The sequence below is a fragment of the Mauremys mutica genome, unplaced genomic scaffold (assembly GCF_020497125.1).
Source record: "Mauremys mutica isolate MM-2020 ecotype Southern unplaced genomic scaffold, ASM2049712v1 000690F_np12_subseq_1:16431_obj, whole genome shotgun sequence".
In the NCBI taxonomy this organism is placed as follows: domain Eukaryota; kingdom Metazoa; phylum Chordata; order Testudines; family Geoemydidae; genus Mauremys; species Mauremys mutica.
The window spans coordinates 626-15,288 of record NW_025423035.1 but is presented as its reverse complement, the minus strand read 5'-3'; the positions used below and the strand labels follow the sequence as shown (position 1 = coordinate 15,288).

General features: G+C 56.0%; 2 non-coding genes across 2 annotated transcripts; one reads left to right on the top strand and one right to left on the bottom strand.

The window, feature by feature from the left end:
- Window positions 1-8,866: 8,866 nt before the first annotated feature.
- Window positions 8,867-8,939, bottom strand: TRNAA-CGC. The gene has a single exon. It is a non-coding gene; the product is annotated as a tRNA-Ala (tRNA).
- Window positions 8,940-9,051: 112 nt separating this feature from the next.
- TRNAI-AAU lies at window positions 9,052-9,125 on the top strand. The gene has a single exon. It is a non-coding gene; the product is annotated as a tRNA-Ile (tRNA).
- Window positions 9,126-14,663: the final 5,538 nt, after the last annotated feature.

Below are 14,663 nucleotides of genomic sequence, written 5' to 3'. Positions count from 1 at the left end.
GCAATCACTGATGTGCTGGGGATATGGCGGGAAAGGGACTGTCTGAATTAAGGCAGGATTAATCAAGGCAGGAAAGGGACAACAATCCTCAGCAACGTCATTAACCACAAACATATTCTCATCATACTCCAGCCAGAAGGGAAATGGGCAGGAATTCTTGCTGTTCAGCCATGGACACACGCACAGCAGTGAGTGTGGTGTGGAAGCTGGTCTGGTTAAACAATTGGAAATGATCACTCAGTGAGATCAGAACTAGAGTGTAGTGAGAAAACTGCATAAAGCAAGTAGTTGTGGCTGAGTGATTAAGGTGGTAGACTAGAAATCCATTGGCGGCTCCCTGCTCGGGGTTGAGTCCTGCCAACTATGGAGAAATGTGTAGTTCTTTAAATTTAACAATTTAGTTTCAGTGGCTGAGCATCCTTGGTGTCAACAGGAGCTAGGTCTTGTCTCACTCTCAGGCTGTGTCTACACAACAGAGTTATGCGGCTTTACTTAAAGCATTTTAATTAAACTGCTGTTGCGTATCCACACTATGCGGCTTGTGTCACCAGAGCACATCCACGCTAGCAACTCTTGGATCGCCACCGAGAGCAGTGCACTGTGGGTAGCCATCCCACTGTGCAACTGGCTGCAGGGTGCTTTGGGAGGGGTTTGCAATGTCTCATAGGCTGGTACAGCATCACATCCTACTACATTGACAGCCGCTTTCCACCTGAAGTGTGTGTGATGGGGCAGAGACTGTGTGTGGGGGGGGGGAGAGGGAGTGTGTGTGTTAGAGAAGAGTGAGCGTGTCGGCGCGCTGTCTCTAAGTTCAGACAGCTGCTGGAAGCAACCAGTCCTGAGGCAGGGGAAGGGGGACAGCACTGATATCAGCCCCCGCTTCCCTCACTGGCTCAACACAGCACAACAGTCTCTGTCAAACACACACATGCTGCTACCTGCCTGGCTCGGTGTCAGGGGTGCTGGCTCATGGGGGTTTAGAGGGCCATGGCCCTACTACTTTTTACAAGCCGTAAGGATGAACGACAGAAGGGTGGACTGAGTGGAGTCTTGGGGGGAAGAGGGGTTCTGTGGGTGTGGCCTTGGGGGAGGGGGAGGACGAGGCGTCAGGGAGAAGGGGTGGTGGGGGTTGGGGGCCTCAGGGAGAAAGGGTGGAGTGAGGGTGGGGCCTTAGAGAAGGGGTGTCATGGTGGCACCACAGTTCTGATGCCAGTGCCCCCCCCACACTGTAAGGAAGCTTCCGCCGCCTGCTCTGTGTTCGCAGGGCGGGAGAGAGCAGCATCCACGGCAGTGATTTGCTCCTGGCTGCCGGAGCAGAGCAGCAGGTTCAGCTGTCAGAACTTCCCAGAGCTATGAAAGGGGAGGGGCCGATGTCTCTGTAGCAGGAATGCAGGGCAGGCGAGTTCACAGCAGGCATTGTGGGATACTGGAGGAGGCCAGTTATGGTGATATAATGAACAGCAGCGTCTACACTGACAATTTGTCACTTTAAGTTTGCTGCAAAAAGATCTAAGCTTCTCATCGAGGTGATTTTATTTTGTCACCAAAACAGAGCAGTTTTGTCGCCAGACGTGGCATTGCAGAGTGTACACCAGCCACAAGCTGCCGACCGAGGGAGCATTGTGTGTTTTTCACACACCTGAGCAATATAGTTCTGCTGAAATAACTTTGTAGTGCAGACCTGGACAAAGATTCACACACACACACACACACACACACACACACAACTTGCAAGGAAAACGTCACCTGCCCCTCTGCTTTGAAGAATCCAAGCACAAGCAAAGCTTGTCAGGCCCCGGTGGGGATAGCAGGGAGTCAGGTTGGGGCAGACATGACACCTTAATCACAGGCAGGCACCATGGCTTAGCTGGCTAAAGCACCTGATTCATAAGCAGGAGATGCTGGGTTCAACTCCCAGTGGTCCCTTATTGACTGGCTGTTGGGGCACCTGGTATTGGCTACTGTCAGAAGACAAAATAAAGAGCTAGAGGGACCTTTGGTCTAGCCCAGGGTGGCTGTTTAAATTACACTCACATGCACTGATAACAGAGTTATTGAAAGTTTGGGAGTTAGGAGCTGGTAAATGAGTGTTCTAAGCCCCTTGCAGATGACCCCCTCCCTCTGGGACAGGGGCAGGTCTGGGCTCTCACACCAAATGGCTCATTGGGGCTGCCAGAATCTGTGGGCAGCTCATTTAGGCTACGTCTTCACTACCCGCCGTATAGGTGGGTAGCAATCGATTTCTCGGGGATCGATATATCGCGTCTCATCTAGACGCGATATATCAATCCCTGAACACGCTCCTGTCGACTCCGTAACTCCACCAACCCGAACGGCGGTAGCAGAGTCGCCATTGGGAGCCGCGGACATCGATCCCGCGCTGTGAGGACGGTAGGTTATTCGATATAAGATACTTCGACTTCAGCTACGTTATTCACGTAGCTGAAGTTGCTATCTTATATCGATTTTCCCCCGTAGTGTAGACCTGCCCTTAGTTTACACCGAGGGTTGAGCCCTGCTTGTGCACCGTGTGTGAGAATGAAAATCCTAAACCACCCTTTGAATAACGAATGCAGCAGGACATGTTATTGTCCCTGCCCCAAAGCAGACAGACCAATGGAGAAATGCCGTCGAGTCCAAGGTAATACTCCACTGCCATTTTACCTTTTTCGCTTGCTAAACTCCCTCCCAACCTTGTGGGGTCCAGAGCCCGGTATTGAGCCTGAGCCGAGATGTCTACACTGCAAATTTACCACCCCACGGCCCTAGCCCTGGGAGCCTGCACTGGCACGGGGCAGCCGTGGGTGTTTCATTGCAGTGTGGACATAGCCTAGCATTATGTCTACACTGCCATTAACACACCCAAGTCACTATTCTCAAACCCTGGATCAGTTGTTTCAGGCTTGTGGGCCTTGTGCTGCAGGGTTATAAAATTACAGTGTAGACACTTGGGCTTCAGCCCAGCCTCCGAGACCCCCACGAGGGGTGAGGATCTCCGAGCCTGGGCTCCAGTCTGAGCCCCAGGAGCCCAAATCGGATCATCCAGGCCAGCCGGGTCAGCGGGATTTTATCACAGTATAGATGCCCTCTCAGGGTATGTCTACATTGCAATGTAAGCCCAGGGTTAGCAGAAGTCATTTCAGGAGCCCCAACACATAAACATAAACCACGAGGGAAAGAACCCCCCCCCCCCCCAAATAAGCTGGGCAGTGTCCTTCTCCCTACGGTTCATAAGTCCAGCAACCAAAAGTCCTTTAACATGACCCCCCCGCCCTGCACTCCTCTCACAGCTGTTGTCCTTAGTCAGTGCAAGCCCAGAGGTTCCTCTGTAGAGTTCACCTGCCATCCTGGGTGGAAAAGGGGGAAAATAAGAAGGCACCGTACTCACTATGGTGTCTAAGGACTCACTCATCCCTCCACTGCCCCCCTGTCCTAACGTTGGTCTAACACCTACATGTTAGTATTGGGACCCAGACCCTGGGCCACTTGCCTTTGGAAACCCTGTCCCCTGCCTAGCAAGTGCTATTGAACTGAGGGTGAGTCCCTCCGTCGGGGTCTGCCAAGCACAGTTGTGCTGCCTTCCATTCACACAACAAGGATAACAACCCTTTATTTCTCCTGCCCCTATAACATGGAGACTGGGAATCCAACACCAGCCACCAGTGATCATTTCGGCAAGCAACCCAACCTATTTCCAACATACTGTAAAATCCACATGCAGACTCATACACGAAACCTTGCAAGAAAATCTCCCTGAGGGGGTCTGAAGCACCTGCTGCTGGAGGGAAGGAGGGGGCTGTGGGTTGGGACAGAGGAGAAGGGTGAAGAGGAGCAGGCTCTGGTTGGGAGTGAGGAGCAGTGAGCATAGGAGGGGTTGTGGGTTGGGACTGAGGGGCACTGGGAGTAGAGGGGACATGGGTTTAGGCTGAAGAGCATCTTCGTTTGGGGATCCAGCAGGACAGGGGAAGGCAGCAGGTGATTCTAATTCCTTAGGGACATTCTGTGTGTTTGTCTGTGTGTGTCTGTGCAGGGAAGGAACATGATCTATGCCCAGAGGCCTTTATTCCTCCAGGCTGCAAAGACAGAGGGGCTGTCAGGAAGTTGCCCCTTCAAACCCACACACAAAAAGGCCCTTCCGAGGAAAGGGAAAATCCTGAAGAGAAAAAGTAACATCAAAGAAGATGTGAGAAAGACAGTTTATGATCTCAGTGAGTAGTTTATCATCTGATAAGAGACTTGAAGCCTGGACTCTCAGATTAAAAGTCTGACGCTCTGCCAACTGAGCTAGGCAGGCTCACGAAGCAAAAGAGCAACTTGGTGCAGAGGAGAAACTAGTCAAGAAAAGAAGAGCAGGAAACAATACGGGAAACCTGCTGCTCTCTCTGGCCTGGTCGGGGGGCTGTGCCGATCAGGTGTCCGCACTAAGTTCAGCAAAAATATGGTGATCCCGGGGAAGCTTGGGGTCCCCAGGTTGCCTAAGGAAGGGTGAACCGGCCCAGGTCAGAAACGGAGCAGGTCAAAACTCCCCTGCTGATCAGTAGTGGGGTTGTGCCTGTGAATAGCCCCTGCAGCGTAGCCTGGGCAAGACAGTGAGACACGGTCTCTTTTTATACACCCCCCTCCCCCGCAGAGACTGTATGGGGGGATGGGAGCTCCCATTGTGGGGATCCTGAACTGGTGGGAGGGAGGCACCATGTACCAGGGATCCCGAAACGCGGAACAGGGGCACCCACACACCAGGTGTCTTGCAGCAAGAGCTGCGTTCTTGATTTACAAGCTGCAAGTGATGGGGAATTTACCACCTCCCTTGCGGAGCTCGTTCCACTAGATAATTAGCCTCACGGTTAAAAAACGGTCATTTCCAGTTGGGATTTTCTGACATCGACTGCAAGCCAATGGGGCCTTGTTCAATCTTTGTCTGGTGAATTAAAGAACCCTTTAAATCACATATTCCTCCCTCTGGGAATTTGTAAAACGTATTTAAACCAGTGATTAAATCGCCTCTTAGCCTCCAGGCAATGAAATCAATTGAGCTTCTTCAGTCTCTCGCTGTAGACATTTTCCTTGTTTTTAAAGGAAAAAATCCTGATCTTTCCAAGGGGAGCTGCTGCTTCAATGTTTAGTTTTGGGATGGATTTGGCTGCACTCAGAGATCTGCCCGCGGGTTACAATCTGCGATCCGAAGGGTCGAACACAATTGCATTTAGATGGGACCGTTAGTGCCGCCCCCGTATGGCCAAAGATCAGAACTGACCAGCAGAGTTTACAGCTGGAGCCTGGGACGCTCCTGAACGAACTGGGCACGAAGCCTCTCGCGTGGGACCCTCGCTGTGCAGCAGGAGGCGGAGGGAAGCTGATTGTCAGGGCTCAGGGCAGCTCCCTGCCAGGCTGAGCCGGTGTCTGTGCTAAGCTCGGCATCAATCACGTGATTCTGGGCAGTTCGGGGTCCCCAGGCTCCCAAAGGAGGGTGAAGCAGGTCACCCCTGGAGCAGGTTAAAGCTGCAGGTTGACAGTGGGGTTGCTGCCCCTGTGAACAGCTGCTGTAGCACTGTCTGGGCAGGACAGGGAGAGCCAGTTATACCCCCCCAGCCTGTATCGGGGGATGGGAGCACTCACACCCTGGGGACCCACCCACCAGAGATCTACTGGGGGGGAGAGTGGCACCCATACACCCAGGATCTTGTAGGGGGGGACAAGGGCATCCACACTCCGGGATACTCTGCAGAGGGACGGACACCCACACACCCAGGATTCTGTATGGGGGCCAGAGGTACCCGGACACCTGGGTTTCTGGATGGGGGATGGGAGGCCATGAAACATCCGGGATCTTACCTGGGAGGACAGCAGCGCCTGCAGCTCGACATGAGACGGGGGTGGGGGGAGCAGGAGCATTTCCCAGTTCCAGGCTGTCCCCGTCTGGCGAAGGCACAGAGCTCACAAGCAGAGTTTAAAGCTCCAGCTGCCAGGCTGTGAAACAAACCGGGCCCTGTGGCTGGTGCCTGTGATCCTAGCTCCTGGGGAGGCTGAGGCCGGCGGATCACTTGAGCTCAGGAGTTCTGGGCTGCAGGGGGCTGTGCTGATCGGGTGCCTGCACTAAGCTCGGCATCAATATGGTGATCCTGGGGAAGCTTGGGGTCCCCAGGTTGCCTAAGGAGAGGTGAACTGGCCCAGAACAGAAATGGAGCAGGTCAAAACTCCCGTGCTGATCAGTAGTGGGATCGTGCCTGTGAATAGCCCCTGCAGCGTACCCTGGGTGCGACACAGTCTCTTTTTATACAGACACCCCCCGCAGAGCCTGCAGGGGGGGATGGGAGCACCCACACGCTGGCGGGGAGGGACGCACCCAAGCAACACGGATCTGGAAAAGGGGAACAGAGACACCCACAGATCCCAGATGGGGTCAGGCAGGGGAAACCCACTCCCTCCACACAATGTTCTTATCTGGCGGTGAAGCCAGGGAAACCACATGGAGGATTCTTATCTGGGGAACTGGGGGGACCCACTTACCACCAGAGATTCTTAAGGGCAGGAGGAACAGGGACTCCCACCTCTGCAGCATGGGGGTGAGTCGCCTGCTGGGATCATCTGGGCATATTTCACCTCGTCAGTTCCCTGCCATTGCCTTGGGGGCCCCTTGTTCGCTGCCTCTGGTACCCAGTTTAGCCTCCTTCCTGAGGGCTGAAACGCTTTGATCTATCTAAGGTCTGTGGGATCAATACGTGTCATGGTGTAATTCTGTGTTATTCGGGGGGCAGACTAGCTGAGCTAATGGCCCCTTCTGCCCTTAAACGCCATGAAAACATTTCCCTGGTTTCTCCTTGCGCCTGACAGACACCACGGTGAGGGGCCCAAGAGAAGATCCTGGACCGCGCTCTGGCTCTTACTTTACTTGGGGACGTCAGCGCTTTCCTAGCAAAGCTGCTGCTAAAGCGCTGGATTTGGGGAACTGTTCGGCTCTGATTCAGAGATCTGCCTGCGGGGTGTGAACCTGCCACGAGGAGTGGGAAATGCAACCAGCACCGGGAGGCGTTGGCTGAGCTCCGGGCTGCCCCCGTGTGGCCAAAGCTTAGAACTGAGCAGCGGAGTTTAAAGCTGGCGCTGGGAGGGACCTGAACACACGGGGCACGAAGGTTCCTGCTTGTAACGCTTGTTGGGTGGGCAGCTGAGCGTAGCTGATTGCCGGAGTTCAGGGCTGCACCCCGGGGTGCTGAGCAGGTGTCTGTGCTCAGGTTGGCCTCGCTATGAGGGTTTCTAGGAAGTTTGGGGTCACCAGTCTCCCTAAAGAGAGAGGAGCCAGGTCAGCCCACGAAAGGAGGCCGGCAAAACTCTGGTACCAATTGGCAGTGGGACTGCCCCTGTGAAGAGCCGCTGCAGCCCCGCCAGGGAGAGCCGGTCTCTCTTTATGCAGCCCCCCCACCATTCCTCAGGACAAGGGTTGTGCTCAAAGATCTGTGCCCCGTGTTTTCACCTCCATGTGAAGCGCACAGTGCAAATAACCCTCAGCGCATCAGCTCAGTTCCAGGCTCCACTTCCACCAGCTCAGGCAAGATGGTGCAGAGGAGCCCCTGGGTGGCTGTGGGCCTGGGGAGGATGGCTTTTGATTTTTCGGCCTGACCGCTACGGGCAGCAAGGCCAAAAGTCAGATGGCCGGCTCTCCCGTCCACCACGCTCATCAGGAGCCCTTAGTCGACAGGCTCGGAGAATGCGGGCAGCGTCCCCCACTACCTCTCGCATGCAAAGCGAGCGCTCTGCCGCTTGAGCTAATTCCCGCAGCTGGCCTGACTCTCAGGCACCGGGCAAAAAAAGGCAAGGGCTCTGTGGCCTTAAGCAGAACACAGCCTGAAATGGGGGTGGGGGTGGGGGCGCTACCCAGAGCTGGGGAAGGGGGTCTGAGTCCCAGCCACGCTCCTCGGCACAAACACCAACGCTCCCTCCCTGGAGCGTGTCTGGGCTGAGAGTTAGCTCCTGAAACAAGCACCAAACTTCAGAAGACAACGCAGGGATAGATCACTTGACGATTGCCTGCTCTGGCCATTGCCTCTGAATCGCCTGGCATCGGTTACTGTCAGAAGACGGGATAGTGGCCTAGCTGGACCATCGGTCTCACCCAGGAGGGCCGTTCTATCTTCACCACTTTCCTCTAACCCAAGCAAAGCCCGGAGCAGGCCCAGCTCAGCAACTCTAGCAGGCTCCCTGGCCCCTGGCCCAGCATACAGCAAAGCGACCCTGCCTCCGCCAGGATAGACAGCCACCGACTCCCTCTTCCAGACCAACGCAGCCCTTCCCCGCTTTGGCTGTCTCCAAGCTGTCTGCGTGCTCTGCTCTGCTCCACGGCTGCCATGCTGCCTGAGATCAGGAGGCTGCGAGGTCTCACGGTCTCAGCTGAGCTGGTATCGCGTGCCACCCCGCCCATCTCCTCATTCCCTTCATGGACCCCTGGGATGTGAGTAATTCTGTATTTGAGTGGCTCTCCCTCCCGGCCATTGAGCTTGGCGTAGACTAGCAGGGAGGGAGGAGGAAAGGGATTGTGCTCCAGTGAGAGCTCAGAAAGAAAGGTGCAGGTCCCCCACTAGAGCCCAGCACAGCAGAGCACAGCAGAGCAGAGCAGGCTGGAGAATGTGTGTATGGGTCTGACTAATTCTCCCCTGCTCTTCCATTTGAGCTAACTTCCCCCAGCTGTCTCCAGCCTCCCAGTCAGCGCAAGGGGGAGAAGGGCCGGGGAGGAAGAGCTTTGTGCTCCGCAAGGGCTGGCTTTTTGGGAGACCAAGCGGGGAGAGGGATGGAGGCCACAGGAGGAGCTGAGCCGGCTGACTGTCCATGGCTTCTAAAAGAAGGGCAAGAGAAGGCCCCGCGGCTGCCTTGCCGTTGGAGAATGCGGGCATTGATCCCGCTGCCTCTCGCATGCGAAGCGAGCGCTCTACCACTTGAGCTAATTCCCCTACCTTGGCAGATGGTGTCTTGATCCATCCATTCGATAATGGAGGCCACATCGTTCCCCGCGCCAGCCGGTGACTCCTTCCAAAAGGGTCAGGCAAGGGAGGGTTTCCCGTAGGCCGGCTAGCTCAGCTGGTTAGAGCGTGGTGCTAATAACGCCAAGGTCATGGGTTCAAGCCCCATGCTGGCCACTCTGGGAGGGAGAGGGTGGCTTCTGCTCTTTTGGCTGACTGCTAGGGGTGGCAGAGGCCAAAACCAGGTGGGCCGGGAGCGGGCAAGAGCCCTGCTGGGCGCAGGCGCCAGGCAGGACCAAGCTCCTGACACCTCCTTGGGCTCCTCGCTCCACCTGCTGCCTGAAAGGAACTTGGGCCCGGGGAGGAGACGGGTGAGCCTGGCCGGCTGCCTTCCAGGCTCATAGGAGGCCAGGCTTGAGCTGCCCGCCCGTGAAGCCAAAATCGCAGGCCTGCTGGCTCGCCCCCATTGTCCACAGTGGGTTGACCTGATGGCCCGAATTCTTGCTGGCTGCCAGCTCCACCCAAATGTACCCGACGCCGGATCACGCTCCCCAGCCCAAGCCACAGAGGAAGGCTTAATACTCGGCACCCCAACCTAGGGGAGAGGCTTCACACTCCGCCGGCGCAGGGTGACTTTTGGGACTTCCCTGGACACCATCCTCCCACCGCCCACAGCCAGACCCCCCAAGCCCATCCCTCCGACAGGAAGGAGCAGGAGGACCACTCCGCCCAGGGGCACCACCACTCGAAGTCAGCTTCACTTGCTTTCTCTTCTACCCCTTTCCTCCCAAGTTATGCGCGCCTCACGGGAGCCGGCCCTGGGAAGACGCAGGCACGGCACTCTGACTGGCACAAGCCAAACGCCCACACCGAGAGTTTAGCACGGGCTCATGAGGCACTGGAGGAACCCCATGCAGACGCACTGACGGAGCTAAGCTTTACGGCCAAGGGCCCTACCTGTGCAGAAAGCCAACTTGCTTGTGAAAAAGACTCCTCTTTCGGCTCCCCTTCCAAACTTCCAAATGCCTCCCAATGGGAAAACAGACACACTGAAACACCCAAACGGTCCTAACGCTGGAGCCAGGCGAAAAAGAAAAGCAAGGAAAAGATTTCTAAATGGCCACCCTGCCAGAGTCGTACAGCTCCGCAAGTGAAACCCGTGGGAGGGACATTACACAGAAAAGGGGAATGGAAAGCTGCCCAAATTGAGATGCTGTGGAAAGCTACAGCCCCATCGCTACTCCTACTCTGCACACTTCTTGCAACAGCTGATGAACGGCCAGGTGCTTTTCGCATCCAAGCCCACACCAGGGGAAGACCTTGAGAAGCTTCCCGTGGCTTGCCTGGTTCAGCTGGTCAGAGTGCAGCACTCGTGGAGGCCAGGGGCACCAACTTATATGGGCTCCTGGGGCTAAAGCCCCAGGAATATTCACAGTCAGGGGCTCTGCTCCACCAATATTTGGAGCTAGGTTTCTCCCCTGCTTGGAGCGCCCCCCCCTGCCCCCGCCTCTCATGCCCCCTGCCGCCGCCAGGGCTGGAGCTTCCCCCCCGCTCCCCACCCTGGAGCTTCCCTGCCTGAACGTAAAGAGCGCGCAGCGCGCATCTCTCTCCCTTGCTGCTGCTGCCGCCGCCGCCTAAGGGCTACAGCATAACAGCAGTGCAAGCTGCTGGTGCTGTAGCACCTCAGGAGGGGGAGGGAAGTGGAGGGGGCCGTGCCGTGCTTGGCAGCCCTCCCCTCCCCTGCCCCTACCTGGAGGAGACGCGAAGGGACTTCCGGCCAGGAGACGGACATCACTCACCTTAGCAGCTGCTGGGGCTTCCGTGAGTGTTTGACCCTATGATTCCCCCCAGCCCCAGCCCCCGCCCCCACTCCTGCCCAACGCTGGGGAAGGGGGGGCAGCCCCATCCCCTCCCACCGTCCCCCAGGGAAGCTGTGGTGAGGGGCAGCAGGCTGCAGCAGGGGTCAGGGAGGCAGGAAGCCACATGTGAAGGCAGTGCCCCTCCCCACCACAATGCGGGAGGGGGTTAGACCTACCTGAGCAGCTGGGGCTTGGGTGTATTTTGTGACAACTTGCTCTCCCTGTCCCCCCCCCCAGCCACCACCCTGCAGCCCCCCCCCACTCCTGCCCCACGCTGGGGACGGGAAAGCCCCATCCCCTACCCCCAGTGAGGCGCAGCAGGCTGCACAGGGGAGGCAGGAAGCCACATGGGAAGGCAATGCCCCCTCCCCCAGCACCCACCAACCCACCCGCCACAGGGGGGATGGGAGAGGGAGGCTTCCTAGATCTAAGCAGCTGGGGCTTGGGTGAATTTTATGACACCCTGCTCCCCCCCCCGCCATAGCCACCACCCTGCCTACCCCACTTCTGCCCCATGCTGGGCAAGGGGCAGCCCCATCCCCCATCCACAGTGAAGTTATGGTGAGGGGCAGCAACATGGAAGGCCACCTGTGATGGCAAACCCCCCCCCCCCGTACCCATCATAGGGGAGGTGAGTGAGCTTTCTGGACCTGAAAGGGGCCCTAGGAGCATGTTCAGTGACTGTGGGGCAGATTGAGAGTGCTGTGGGGGGCATGGGGGAGAGGGGGGGTCCCTCCCCTGGAGCTTGCTGCTGCCAGTGGTGGTGGGGGGGAGTCCTCTCTGGCCCTAGCCCTGGGGCAGCCTGTCTGCACCCCAAGTTCCTCATCCTCAGCCCTGCCCCACCCCAAAGCCTGCACCCCCAGCACCGAGCATGCTCCTGCACTGTGAACCCCTCATCCCCAGCCCCACCCCAGAACCCTCACCTGAGGGGAAAAACATGCAACTTAAATTTGGTGGTCAGTTTGGAGTATCATTGTATTTAGCACAATATTTGATTATTTTACACCCTTCAAAGTATGTAACTGGTCGTATACAGGTGTTACGAAGTGGGAATGTGCTTAATGTTTTCTCTGAATACTGTCTGTGTGCCTCAGTTTCCCCGATGCATTTCTCAAGGCTCTAGATGGTGGGATAAGGGGGTGTGATTGTTGTAGAGCCCTGGAGGGCCAGTGTGATGCTGTCTGCACAGAGAATGGCCGAAACCCTGTCTCCAGGCAACTGATGGCCTGGGCCCCTCCCCTGCAAAGGTGCCAGCTGAAGGTGTTGGAGACAAAGAGATCAGGTGACCTCCTGGCCCGGGAAAGGAACTGAGCAGAGAGGAGTGGGGGCTGGAGGGGGTTTCAGTCTGGAGCTGGCTGGGGACCAGGCGTGAAGTGCAGACATGGAGGGTCTGGCTCACTGCCCCCAGAATGGACCCGGCCGAGGGGTCCGGTTCACTGTACCTACAAGCTCTGTTTTAGACCCTGTTCCTGTCATCGAATAAACCTCTGTGTTACTGGCTGGCTGAGAGTCGCGTCTGACTGCGAAGTGGGGGGGCAGGACCCTCTGGCTTCCCCAAGACCCCGCCTGGGCGGACTCGCTGTGGGAAGCGCACGGAGGAACAGAGGATGCTGAATGCTCCAAGGAGAGACCCAGGAGGTGAAGCCGTGGGAGCTTCTTGCCCTGCAGACAGTCTGCTCCAAGGGAGAGGAGGCTCCCCAAAGTCCTGATTGGCTTTGTGGGGAGCAGTTCCAGAGCATCGCCCAGGGACTCCGTGACACCCAATACCCACCACAGGGGAGGCGAGTTGGCTTTCTGGACCTGAGAGAGTCCCTAGGAGCATGTGCAGTGACTGTGGTGCAGAGTGAGTGTGCTGCGGGGGGTGGGGAGGATGGGTCCCTCCCCTGGAGCTTGCGGCTGCCAGTAACGGCAACGGGGAGTCCTCTCTGGCCCTAGCCCTGGGGCAGCCTGTCTGCATCCCAAGTTCCTTATCCCCAGCTCTGCACCCCCAGCACCCCAACCCTGAGCACCCTCCTGCACTGTGAACCCCACATCCCCAGCCCCACCCCAGAGCCCTCACCTGAGGGGAAAAACGTGCAACTTAAATTTGGTGGTCAGTTTGGAGTATCATTTTGTTTAGCACAATACTTGACTATTTTACACCCATTTAAAGTGTATAACTAGTCGTATACAGGTGTTACAAAGTGGGGCTGTTCTTAATGTTTTCTCTGAATACTGTGTGGTTGCCTCAGTTTCCCCTGTGCATTTCTCAAGGATCTAGATGGTGGGAAAGGGGGTGTGATTGTTGTAGAGCCCTAGAGGGCCAGTGTGATGCCATCTGCACAGAGAATGGCCGCAACCTTGTCTCCTGGTGGCCTGGGATGCTCTCCTGCAAGGTGCCAACTGAAGGTGTTGGAGAACAGAGAGATCGGGTGGCCTCCTAATGCCTGGAAAAGAGACAAAAGCCAGAGGAGGGAGTGTCAGTGCCTGTGCGGACTTCCGGGAAGCGCATGGTGTGGAAGGGGATGCTGGGATGCTTTGGAACTACTCCATACAAAGCCAGTCAGGACTCTGGGGGAGCCTCCTCTCTCTAAGCAGACCGTCTCCAGGGCAAGAAGCTCACACCTTCCTGGGTCTGACCTCGGAGCATTCAGCCCTTCCACACTGTGCGCCTTACGCAGCGAGTCTGCACAGGCAGGTCCTGGGGGCAACCAGAGGTCCCTGCACCCCAACTCTGCAGTCAGATGTGACTCTCAGCCAGACAGTAAAACAGAAGGTTTATTAGACAACAGGATCACAGTCTAAAACAGAGCTTGTAGGTACAGAAAACAGGACCCCTCAGTCAGGTCCATCTTGAGGGGTGCCCAGAACTTGGGTCTGGGCTTCTCCCGATTTCCCCAGCCAGCTCCATAGAATCATAGAATTCAAGATCAGAAGGGACCATTATAATCATCTAGTCTGACCTCCTGCAAGATGCAGGCCACATAAGCCGATCCACCCACTCCTGAACTAATTCACTCCCTTGACTCTGCTGTTGAATGCTTCAAATCGTGATTTAGAGACTTCAAGTAGCAGATAATCCACCAGCAAGCGACCCCTGCCCCATGCTTCGGAGGAAGGCGAAAAACCTCCAGGGCCACTGCCAATCTACCCTGGAGGAAAATTCCTTCCCGACCCCAAATATGGCGATCAGCTGAACCCCGAGCATGCGGGCAAGACTCTCCAGCCAGACCCTCTGGAAAGGGCTAACAATATCCCAAACATTCACCCTTTGTAGTAATTACCAGTGGCACGGTATTGACCTATTGACTAAACCCGTTATCCTATCGTACCATCCCCTCCATAAACTTATCCAGCTTAATCTTAAAGTCATGGAGGTCCTTTGCCCCCACTATTTCCCTCGGTAGGCTGTTCCAGAATTGCACTCCTCTGATGGTTAGAAACCTTCGTCTAATTTCAAGCCTAAATTTCCTAACTGATAAATTTATATCAGTTTGTCCTTGTGTTCACATTAGCACTGAGCTGAAATAATTCCTCCAAACTGACACTCCCTCATCTGGCCTTTGTGTCTCTTCTGGACAAGAAGGCCACTGATCTCATTTGTCCCCAACACCGTCAGTTGGGCACTTTGCAGGGGAAACTGAAGGCACCCACACAGTATTCAGAGAAAACATTAAGAACATTCCAACTTTGTCACAACAGGTGCAACAAAATTTAATACCGTATATTGAAGCAGGCAAGTGCTGCTTCTGACTTTCCACTTTTAATTGACCACTTGTATCTTGTAGGTGCTGAGCGCGTTGTAGCTTTCATGTTTTTATATCAGCGCTTAACAGCGGTGTGAGACCTGCGGGGGGAGGGGGGGGGAGACCGCACC